Source organism: Solanum tuberosum, unplaced genomic scaffold, assembly GCF_000226075.1.
Source record: "Solanum tuberosum cultivar DM 1-3 516 R44 unplaced genomic scaffold, SolTub_3.0 scf00430, whole genome shotgun sequence".
NCBI classification, from domain to species: Eukaryota; Viridiplantae; Streptophyta; class Magnoliopsida; order Solanales; family Solanaceae; genus Solanum; species Solanum tuberosum.
The window spans coordinates 201,414-211,340 of record NW_006239366.1 but is presented as its reverse complement, the minus strand read 5'-3'; positions in this window follow the sequence as shown (position 1 = coordinate 211,340).

Genomic DNA, 9,927 nt, shown 5'->3' with positions numbered 1-9,927 from the left:
TATATATATATATATATATTTGTTTATGTTATTTAGACTTTTTAAAAATAATTATGTGTCCACTATAGATATCTTTCAATAGTTATGTACGTTTTGAGAATTCAACACGAGTACGATATAACTTTTTGAAATATTCAAGTAATACATAGCTTTTTACCTTCACTTTCTATTCAAATTTAAAAGAAACTAGAACTAACATTAACAAATTGTATATGTATTATAATGTTGTAGTGTCTTTTGCGTTACAATGCCCTTTACAATTAACATTAATGTTTTTCCATCAAAGGTTCAATATAATAGGTGGATCGAATCAGTATATTAATACGGTACAAATTAAAGGAATAGTAGTATATTATATAAGAGAGTGGCTAGGAAAAAGAGTTCCAGCCTTGTCCGTTTTTAAAAATCTTTCTGTAAGGGGAATTGTCCACGTCAAAAACTAGAGTTAAGATATTTTCAACTTAGTGCCCTCCTTAGCTAGAATATCTGTCACTTGATTCTCTTCACGATAGTTATGCTATGTATTATTAATACATAGCTAGAAAATCATGATATTATTATGTAAGGGTGTTTAATGCATGCATTAACATGGTTAAAGACTTAATTGTCCCTTAAAAAAATCACATCTTTTCCACTGTATTTTTGGAGGATATTTTGTGTGAAAAAATAATACATGCATTAGCTTGTTTATTACTAATACTTACATTATGCAATGTATGTTATTTTTAATACACTAAAATAAACACTGGATAAAAAATAATTTTAGCATAATTAATATAACAACATTAGTAATGTCAACATTACTTAATTAATAAATCATATTCATCACTAATTTATACACTCTATCAGATCAGTAGTGGAGCCAGAAATTGACAAAAATTATATAAATTTTCTTTTCAATTGTATTATGAGTATACAAAAGTAAATATAACACTCATAATATACTTTTGTACACCACATAATTTTGGCGCATAACGTGCATTAAACTATCTAAAGTGGCTCCGCCCATATACCAAACGACACTATAAAATATATAACTTAAATCAATATTCCACCATCTCCATGCCTTCCCCTACCCAAGCTTTAGTTCTTAGGAAGTTTCCTTTATTGTCTTGGAAGGGTAAAGACAAGTTAATCCACAATCAATCATTTCACAGCCAAATAGAGTGTGTTCATTTCACAGCCATAGACAAGTTTATATATATATATAAAGATAAGTTGGACTCTTGGAGACATTCATTAGGATGCTATAATTATATATTATTCCTAGTTTTACATTTGAAGGCCTAGGATATTTGGAGGATAGGTTTTTAATGATTGATAAAAGACAATGGATGGTATATCCCCCCCTCCCCCCACACACATGCAATACACTTCCTTTATTTCAATTTACTTATTTGATTTTAACTAATTGATATAAAATTTATAAAGGTAATAACTAAATAGATGTTGAATGTATTAAACTATTTTTTAATTTTGTGATCTTAAGTATAACATGTGATTTTATTTTTTTAATTAAAGAGTTGTCCAAAAAGAAAAAAAAACGTTCTTGTGAAACAGACTAAAAGGGAAAGTAAGATGAGGAAATTGAAACAATGGAGTATTTATTTCTAGGTGGAGTACTTTGATATTTGATAGCCTTCTAAATTTGTCAATAAATTTTACTTGGACATTTGAACTATAACATGTTTCAATTAAATACTTAAACACTTGAAATATATGTATCATCTCCTTCAATTATACACATTAACCTATATAGGTCATAAAATCTTAAACTTGTTGTAAATAAGGCTTAATTAGAACAAATTGTAATTTGAGTATCAAGTAAAATTTAGCGACAAGTTTAAGAGATTATAACACCTCTGTTTGGATGGTTGTTACCCTTCTATTGTTAGTTTAAATATCATGTTGTTTTGATTGTTATTACTTAATTATTTTATTGTATCATATTGTTTAAGTCCAATATTAGGTAACGACGAAAAGTCCCATAATATATAACAATCGATTCGGCGTAATCGGGTCGTTAATTTTCTTGTCATTTTTTGTTTATTATATTTATTATTTAATAATTCGATCTATTTTATTCTTTACCCTATATTTTACAGTAGCTCTACCTTGTGTGCTATTTTTCTTGTAGGCTTATCACTCAAATTATTGATGTGACATTATGTAACGACATAGAGCGGTACAATCTATTAAATAATGTTATATGATCATTAAAATAATAAGATACAATATAGCTCAATATATATAATACAATACGTATATTATGAAAGTTTGAAATAAAACGTAACAATCAATCAAACAAAGTATACATAATATATTCTGCTTTGTTTTCTAATGCTAAGATAAGTATGAAAATTTGCGGTTATAAAGCTCAAATCCAGACAAGTGCATGCAGAATGTCTATGTCAAGTAATTTGTAGGGACTACACATCTGTTGTAATGTAATTTCCAGGAAATTTCTCCCCACAAAACCCCAAAAGAAATCCTAACAAAATACCAAATAAATGAGGAAAAAGAGAAAGATGTGGTACTTGTCCTTTTGGTTTTTGAAAAATTGTTGAGATGCATGATAAATATAATTTTTAGCGATAATAAAGTACGGTAAATATATTTGTTATCGGAAAATCTTTACTCATATTCTGATTTTTTAATTAAAATTAAATATATATGTTTATTTGTTTATCATTCATCTATTAATTAATTATGGTTGAGTGATGTAATTATCACCTTAATTTTTAGAGGAAACAATTATTATTGGGGTTAATTATACGCTGGAACAAAATTTTGATTTCTTTATCTAGAGGAATAAATATATGTATTTCAAAAATATGCGAGTTAAATTTGGTGCAATTTGTGTCTGAGATATATTGACTCTCTCACTCATCTCTCTTCTTCCTCTCTCTCTTGTCCCTCTTCTTCTCTGAATCTATATTTCACCATGAATCTGAGTTTGACAATTTCATATATCTGTATATCTATTATCAATTTTATGTATATTTATATCAAAATCACGTTTATCCGCATATGTCATATCAATTTCATCCAGTGTACCCGATATCACTTATATCAATGTATCAATATCAAATATCTAGTGTGTTCCATATCGGATACAATTTAGAGCAAATTAGACAATATTTCTAATGTATCCGTTCATAAATACATGTATATGTTATCAAAATATATACTAATACTTTTGTCAATAGTCTCTAAGTGCAGGGGCGGACCTATGTTGATCTTAGGGGGTTCACCCGAACCCCCTCATCGAAAAATTACACTGTATATATAAAGAAAACTTCTGATTTTAAGCGTATAGATACTAAAATGAACCCCCTCAACAACCAAAAGAGGAGCACGGCTCACTCGTAAGGGGGTTCATTTCTAAACCGCAGGTTCCGAGTTCGATTCTCGGTGAGTGCAACAAGTTTTAACTTTTTTTATTGCTTTGAAAAGGCTGAGATGGGCTCAGTTTTGGGCTTAGAATACCCAATAAAAGGCCTCATTATTTTTTAATTCAATCTAAAGCTATATTATTTTTATTTATTTTTAAATTTTTTTTGTTTATGTTATCTCTTTTTCTCAATTTATCTTTGTTTAAATTTATTAGCCACATTTTTTATATTTTTGTCTTTTATTCTTCTTATTTATATTGCTCATTTTATTTCCACATAACTCTCTTCTCATGTACTAACTTAAAGAAACTCTTTGAGAAAATGATGTATTGTTATTAAATTTAAAATTGAATTAGAAAATTATTATATAAAATAAAGTAAATTAAGATTAATCGAATGGAAAATTTTAAAAGTTGTGAATATTCTTTTAATAAAAATCTATTTAATTGAATTCTTTCTTAATGTTATTGTATTTCTTTCTTACTATTTTCAAGTCAATTCTAAAGAGATTAAAACTAAACTAAACTTATTTGATTGGTTCATAATTTGTTTTTTTAAACAAATGATTAACCTAGTAAATTGAATTAAATGAACTAAAAAAAATACGACGATGTCATTTATTTATCTTCGGAATATGCACTATAATATTAGTAACTCGATCTTTACACCTTTCTAAAGAATCTTGATGGTTTTTTAAAAGTAACATATGATTAAAATGTGCACTAATTCAAAAATTGAAAAAAATCTAAAAAGTAGAATACTGCAAAATAAAAGGAAAGACACTAGAAAATTTAAAAGCTCGATGGATCAGGGTAAAGTAGGAAGAACATAAACACAACATGACAATATAAGTTAAATTTAGCGGATTAAAATTTTCATCCCATGTCACTCGATTTTTCATCTTGTAACTTTTACATGTTTACTTCTTTATACTTCGAACCCCCTCAACAAAAATTCTAGATCCGCCACTGTCTAAGTGCCATCACCAATGAGTAAAAAGAAGTAAATTAGCTTTGTTTTGTATAAATACCTATTACGGCTGAATATTATCCTTTTGTTGTTAGGATTTTGCATGGATTCAAATTTTACTTTTCTCTCGAAGGAAAATTAAAACATTACCATAATTACTTTTATTCTGAAAGGAAAATATAATACTCTTTCATATTTTGTTATTTTTTCCTTAGAGGAAACGTTTGAAACTCTATAAATTGAAGACTCATTTTCTCATATCAAAAACACAAGAGCATCCACAATGTAGTTGTAAAAGAGTTTTGTTTAGGGGAGATTTTCTCCCAACATGTTTATGCTTTTTCAATATTAGTTTTATAATATGTATGTCGCTTGGTCAAACCATATTAATAATATTTTTTTAGTATACTTTTATTTATCGTGTGATTTATCATCAACATGATTTGCAATTATAAGTTTCCGCATGGCGCCATGATTCTTTCAAACCCAACATGTGGTATCAGAGCGCATTGTTCAATGATCCAATGATTCTATGATCCCATGGTCTGATGATCCTACTGTTCAATGATGTTTAAGACAGATTCAAGCGGTTTCAAATCAATTTACAATAAATTTGATGATAATAAAGATTTTTGTCCAACTACATGTGGACAAGAAGTTTTAAACTATATTTTCAACATTCATGTTGCTGCATTTTTAAAAATGAAAATAAAAGATTTTAAAAATCATTTTTAACCATATCTGTTAAACCTCTTTTTTAACCATGATAAGCAACAGTGATAAAGATTATGTGAAGAACAAAGATTATCGTGCATATGAAGAAGGCATATCAAGTTTTGTCAAGAAATCCAACCAAAAGGGGAGATTTGTTAGGATTTTATTTGATTTTCTTACCATATTTTAATTTTAATTTTCTCTTTAAGGAAAGTTAAAGCATTACCATAAAAAAAATTACTTTTTTTAAAGGAAAATATAATTCTATTCTATATTGGATTATTCTTTCTGAGGAAAAGTTTGAAACTCTATAAATTGAAGACATCTCTTCTCATATCAAAAACACAAGAGCATTCATAGTGTAGTCGTTAAAAAAATTTGTTTATGAGAAGATTATATCCCTAACATAAACTTGGAACAATTAATTAATGGGTAAACTACATAAATCCCACTACTTTAGGTCCTAATTTCTAGGATTCACGATAGTTTATAATATTAATTTATATACCATATTTTGGCTGCAATTAAGATACATGTATCATTAAAGGGGAGATACATGTATCCACTAGTTTTTAAAGTCGAGATACACGAGTTATTAATTTGAATTAAAGGGTTGTAACTTATTTCCTTAATTAAAGGATTAATTGATGACTAAATAACAACCCAAATTGATTAACAGTATCCTTGCGTATCAACTCTAACAAGTTTTTCTAAAATAGCGAAATCATAAACCAAAGTAATTTTGTAATTCTAAACTTCATCTTCTTCATCAATTCCTTCTTTGGTAGGTAAGGTGAGATACATGTATCATTAAAGGAGAGATATGTGTATCCAACAATTTTAAAAGTCGAGATAAACGGGTTATTAATTTGAATTAAAGGGGGTAACTTATTTTCTTAATTAAATGATTAATTGATGACTAATTAACAACCCAAACTGATTTACAGGATCCTTGCGTATCAACTCTAACAAGTTTTTTCTAAAATAACGAAATCATAAACCACAGTAATTTGATAATTCTAAACTTCATAGTCTTCATTAGTTACATCTTTGGTAATAAAGGTGATATACACAGGGGCGTATACAGGAGGGGTCACCGAGTTCACGTGAACCCATGGTCCCCTCCCGAAATCATATATAGTAGTGTTATATTTTTAAAAAATATTTAAATATAGATGCGTAAACTCAGACTTGAAGTATCATATAATGTAGTACGATGATGATTGGGTGCACCTCTCTAGGTGAGGTTAGAAATTTGAATCTTTTATCTATCTTGTTTTAGTTTTCTGTCTAAGATTTTGTAACTGGTTTGGATAAATAAAAGTTAATTTTGGACCTATGATTTTAAAATTTTAATGGTTTTCAGTAAAAAAGAATCTAACCGATCAAATTTATGTCTTAGATCCACCTTTTTGTAATAGTGCACCCATTATCTATAAATCCTGAATACGCCTCTGGATATACATATATCATTAAAGGTGAGATATGTGTATCCAACAATTTTAAAAGTCGAGATACATGAGTTGTAATCTGAATTAAAGGCGAGATACGTGTATCCAACATTTTAAAAGGGTTTAAGTGTGTATTTGTTATGTTAATTAAAGCTTGGTGTAATTCTTCCATTTTGATTAGGTCGTTCTTAAACTTAGATCTATTTTCGGCTTGACTGTTGGCGGATGAAGACCCTGCAATGACAAAATACACAACAAAATCATTAATGAAAAGCAAACAAAAAAAATGAGCTTGAATTGGTATAGAACTGTTACTGAGATATACCTTTAACAAGAATCATCTGATTTATTGAATGGTCATCCATTAAAATAGTTGAGAAACAACAAGAACAAACAATGTAAAACCTAATTTGTAAAAGTGTATAAAATTGAACTTTAGAGCAATATGAACTCTATTTTAGATACATGAATGGGATGTAAACCAAGATACATTATAATAATGAAAAAAAGAAGTAATTTACCTCTTTGTATACTTCTGATTATCAAGATTTAATTTTGAATTTGGGACATGCAAACATGTATTGAGAGGATTAAGAAAGAGAGGAAGATGGTGGAGGTGTTTGAAGATCGTGGGGGGGGGGTGAGAGATACAGATGGGTAATGAAATTGGGGAAGGGAAACAACATAGGTGAGATAAAATAATTTGAATTGCTAATTTATCATTAATTAAGGACTTTAAATTTTTCAATACTATATTTAAGGAATTTGTATATCTGATTAAATTTTTTTATATGGTATAACATATCGATTAAAAAATTTAGTGAGAGAAAGTATTATTTTTAAGGCATAAAACTCTTTATAATTGAATGACCTTATAGAGAAGAAAAAATGAAAAGTGATTTAAGTAGAATTTTCTCAATATTTAAAGGGAAAATTACAAAAATCACATACTTTTAAGGCAAAATTACAATTTATCCCTTAAAACTTTATAATTACAGAAATTCCTCAAACAGATACAATAATATAAGCGCTGATACATTAATCTGATGCGCGAGATACATTAATCGTTAAGTAAAATACATTACATTTTATACATGATACACTAGTCTGATGTACATTTTATACATGATACACTAATTTGATGCGCGAGATACACTAATTTGATGCGCGAAAATGAGGGATTTTGAAGATTTGTAAAACTTATAGGAGATAATGGTAATAAGTAAACTAAAAGGTGAGATTTCTGTAATTTTTCCATATTTAAATAATCATACAAGAAAGAAAAATTCAAAATTAATATTAATAGGGTTTTCTCAGTACTTTAGATGACATATAAGAAATCAACTTCAAATATATAAGAGTAAGATTTTGTTAAGAAAGGTGAATTTCTTACTCCTAAAGTCCAATTTTTTAGGCCTAAAAAAGTGGGACAATTTTTTGGGTGATCTTGACAAATAATCATATTTTTGGGATGCTAATTAAAATATAATTGGGAAATTTCAGAAATAGCCATTAAAATAACTTAATTAGGCTTTATAATTATAGTTTGCTAGTTACGATTTGTAGTTATATGTTAGAGGGAAGAGAGATCGAGCGATAGTGGAGAGAGATCGAGCGATAGTGGAGAGAGATGATTTGTATTTGTATCTGTCAAATTGTATATGTATATCTGTTAGATAATTGTATATATGTAACTGGTATGTATATATATTTGTATATCTGGCGAGCGAGATTGGGAAAGGGAGGAAAGAGGCGAGCAAGATTGGGAGAGGGAGGAGAGAGGCGAGCGAGAGAGGACAAAGAGTGGAGAGAGAACAATTGTATTTGTATATTTGTCATATAATTGTATATATACATGTATAATTTGTATTTGTATTTGTATATGTATAAGATATGAGAGAGGCGAGAGAGAGGAAAATAGGAGAGAGGCGCATGTAATTATAGCTAAAAAGAAAGTATTGCTTACTTCTCCGTTTCTATTTTTTTGTCATATTTTTTTTGGCGACTTTTTAGTTTTAACTTTCCACGTAGTATATTTAATACCACAAATTTAAAAGATATTTGATACATTTGACATATCTTTAATTTAAGGCCTCAAGATTTTAAAATCTTCTTTACTTTCTTAAATTCCGTGTCAAGTTAAAACATGACAAATAAATTGTAACGGTGGGAGTATTCAAACTCATTGGGATATGCTTGCATTACACAGATTTTGTTAACAAGTTATGCAATGAAACAGTTGTATAGTCAGAAGGAAGTTCAAAACCAACTTCATAAGTCAAAAAGAGTAAGAGCCTGTTTGGATTGACTTAAAAAAAATAATTTTTAAATCAAAAATAAAAAGTTAAACATAAATGACTTCTAAGTCAAAAAAAAGAAGTAGGAGGTGACCTACTTTTGATTGTTAACTTATTTTAAGTCATTTTTAACTTATTTTAACCTTAATGACTTAAAATAAGTTAGGAAGTGTTTGACAGTGTTAAAAATAACTTAAAATAAGTTAAAAACTAAAAGTAAGTCACCCCTACTTTTTATATTTTGACTTAAAAGCCATTTAAGTTAACTTTTTATTTTTGACTTAAAAACTACTTTTTAAAGCCAATCCAAACGGACATGGTCCTGGTCCTCTTGAAATTTCACTAGGAGTTTTGAACTTTAGGATATGATACTTGGTAGATGCAGTGGTGACGTCAAATATTTGTTAAAGATTTAATATATACGCGTGAAATTTTTTTTTTGATATGTATACTTCTTATAATTTTGGATATACATAGTATAAGTTTTTAACGAAAGATATTCAACTGACCACCCTTCATTACTTGTGGCTATCCCTGTAGGTTTATAGCACGCTAGGATAGCTAAGAAATCACTCGAGAACTCAAAGGGGGGAAAGAATTCTTCAACATAGTCACAAGAAGGTGGTCTACGACCATTAGATCCCTAGAAAGAGGAGCAACTAAGAAGAGAGGGGTATAAAAGAAGGAAAGGAATGTCTTCGATCTGGCTCTTGTTCCCTGTAGGTTTATAGCACGCTAGGCTAGCTAAGAAAGGTATTCTATCTTTCTCTTTTTGTTGTTCGGCTCGATAGAATTGTTTAGAATCCTCTCCTACGCCATGGATAGGATCACCTCTAAATTTCTAGGTGGTCAATGGGATCATCGCTAAATTTAGGTGTCTAAGTGGAATTTCGAGCCAAATTTAGGTGTCTCCGTATGTACTTGGCCTTGGTTATATCAGTAAGATATTATTAGGGTAAATTACAGAAATCACATACTTTTAAGGCAATATTACAATCTATCCCTTAAAAGTTTATAATTACAGAAATCCCTCAAACGGATACAATAATATAAGCGCTGATACATTAATCTGATGCGTGATATACATTAATTGTTAAGTAA